Genomic DNA, 2772 nt, shown 5'->3' with positions numbered 1-2772 from the left:
GATTATTAATAATGTTGCTTTTTTTTGTACTTGAAAAAATTTTATGACAAAAAGATGTATGTTGAAAACTCCAACTATACCTGTGAAATCGTTTATTTCTTTTTTCAGTTTTTGCTTTGTATATTTTGAAGCCCTGTTATATGATGCATTCACGTTAAAATTAATTTGTCTTCTTGATGAATTGACTCTTTTATGACTATGGAATATCCCTCTTTATCATTGGGATATTTTTTGTTCTAAAGTCAGCATCATCTCTTAACAGTATAGCATTCTATATTTTGCGTGGTATGTATATATATCTTTTCCTATCATTTTACTTGTAACCTGTCCATTTCTTCATATTTTATTTTCTTATTTTCAAGTTGTTATCTTTTAAAAATATGAAGGCTTCATTAATTTGCATATCGTCCTTGCATGGGGGCCATGCTAATCTCTCTGTTGTTTCAATTTGAAAATATGTGCTGTTGAAGTAAGCACTATTACTTCATATTTTAAATTAAGTACTTCTAGGCAATAAATAGTAGGGTCTTGTCTTTTTAGCATATCTGACAATCAATGCTTTTAAATGGAAATTTTTAAATTTGTTCTTTTTTCACTATTTCCTCATCTCATGACTTTTTGATTATTTGAGTTAATTTCTAATGCATTTTATCTCTATTAGTTTATTATTTATTATTTTAGAGCATACCTTTGTGTTAACAAAATATATTTAACTTACTACCTCAAAATAATATTATCTTCTGTATAGAATGAAAAGCCCAAAACAGTATATTTTTATTTTTTACCTCCAGTTGTGCTATTATTTTTATAAATTTAACTTCTACATGTGCTGTAAAATCACAATGCTTTGTTAATATTTTCCTTTAAGAAATAGATTGTATTTTAAATAGATTAAAAATAAAATTTCTTTACATTTACACTTATTTTTATATCTTCAGTGCTTTTTATTTTTTGTATACATTCAAATTATCAATGATCAAGTATCATTTCCTTTTGCCTGAAGTACTGCCTTTAATATTTTCTTGAGAGCAGATGTGCTGGCAATAGGCTGTTTTGCTACTATTTAATCTTGATTTTTGAAGCAATTCGCAGTGGTTATTGATTTCTGTTTTGAGAATATTTTTTTCTCTAATATTTTAAATAAATCTCACCACTATTTTCTGGCTTGCATTGTTTATGAAAGCTCCTGTATTTCTTTTTTCCTCTCTAATATTTTTTCTTTTTTCTGGATTTATTCAACTTTTTTAATCCTTGGTTTTTAGAACTTTGATTATAATATATCAAGTGTTTCTTTCTTTGTGTCTTTCCTTGGATTTCTCCAAGATTTAAGATCATGGTTCATTGCTGCTCTTAATTGAGAATAAAACTGGTCATTATCTTTTCAAATATTTATGTCCAGTTTTCACACTTTTCAGACTCCATTACCATGTCCATATTTCTGAACATTTAATAATGTCCTATACTTCTTGAATGCTCTGTTTTGCTTTTTTTCCACTCATTTTTCTCTTTGTCTTTAGGTTTGAACAATTTTAATGATCCTCTTTACAAGCTCATTTATTTTTCTCCTTCTGCTGTGACCAGTCTTCTCAAAAGTCCATTGAAGAAATTCATTATCTCTGATAACAACACAATTTAACTGTTTCAGTAATACTCTTAAAAATATTGGTTCATAAGACAAAATCAGTGAAATTATTAACAACTGTAAACATGAGGAAAATATAGTTTTCATTATGTCTAAGTTTGTCCCAGTGATTTTGGTAGATTTATTTTTTTTTTAGTCAAAAATTTCTTTGCATTGGTTTCATATTTTCTAGCTCCTTTATTTTTATTTAGGTTTTTATTTCAATTCTAGGTAGTTAACACAGTGAAATATTATTTCAGCTGTACAATATACCTTCTATACACTTCCATACAACACCCAGTGCTCATCACTAATGCACTCCTGAATCCTCATCACTTATTTAACCCATCCCTCTACCCACCTTTCCTCTGGTAACGATTTATTTGTTCTCCATAGTTAAGAGTAAGATATGCTGTGTGTTGAGAAAGCAACTCTTCTAAACTCCCCCTTTTTTAAAAGTTTATTTATTTATTCTGAGAGAGAAAAAGAGAGAGCAGGGGAGGGGCAGAGAGAGAGGGAGAGAGAGAGTCTCAACCAGGCTCTGCACTGATAGTGCATAGCCCGATGTAGGGCTTGAACTCACAAACCTGTGAGATCATGACCTGAGCCGAGATCAAGAGTTGATGCTTACCGGACTGAGACATCCAGGCACCCCTAAACTCCTTTTTTAGGTGTTACAACCAAAAAAAAAAAAACTTTAAAATTTTTATTTGATTTTAAGTAAAATATTATAAATTCTAAAATAAGAACAGGTATATGTGACTTTTGAAAATTCATAGAAGTGTTTTGGAAAAAATAAAAATATTATTGCAAAGCAAGATTAACAAAGTGTACTTATGCATGTGCATAAGGAAAATATTTTGGATTTCAAGACAACTATGTTTTAGACAATAAAGATGTTATGGACATTATAACAGGTATGACCACAGGTATCCTAGAAAGATCATAACAGAAAAACAAACTCAGGTAATCTTTAAGTATGTACATATTTAATTATTTACTAACTTATTAAATGGAAATTATGGAAAGCATAATACACAGCACATATTTTTTTTTAATCATCAGTGATGATGTCATCACATTACATATTCTCTAGATAAATTCCAGTGGTAGGGGACAAAATTGAGGGTGAAAAAGAGTAAATCTTGCCT

General features: G+C 29.3%; 1 non-coding gene across 1 annotated transcript; it reads right to left on the bottom strand.

Moving 5' to 3' along the window:
• Positions 1 to 373: 373 nt before the first annotated feature.
• Positions 374 to 477, bottom strand: LOC144226421 (U6 spliceosomal RNA). The gene has a single exon (XR_013333634.1). It is a non-coding gene; the product is annotated as a U6 spliceosomal RNA (small nuclear RNA).
• Between the last annotated feature and the right edge of the window lie 2295 nt (positions 478 to 2772).

The sequence above is a fragment of the Crocuta crocuta genome, unplaced genomic scaffold (assembly GCF_008692635.1).
Source record: "Crocuta crocuta isolate KB4526 unplaced genomic scaffold, BGI_CrCroc_1.0 scaffold282, whole genome shotgun sequence".
Classification (NCBI taxonomy): Eukaryota; Metazoa; Chordata; class Mammalia; order Carnivora; family Hyaenidae; genus Crocuta; species Crocuta crocuta.
Note: the sequence above shows the minus strand (reverse complement) of the source record. Positions and strands in the feature narration are given on the sequence as shown.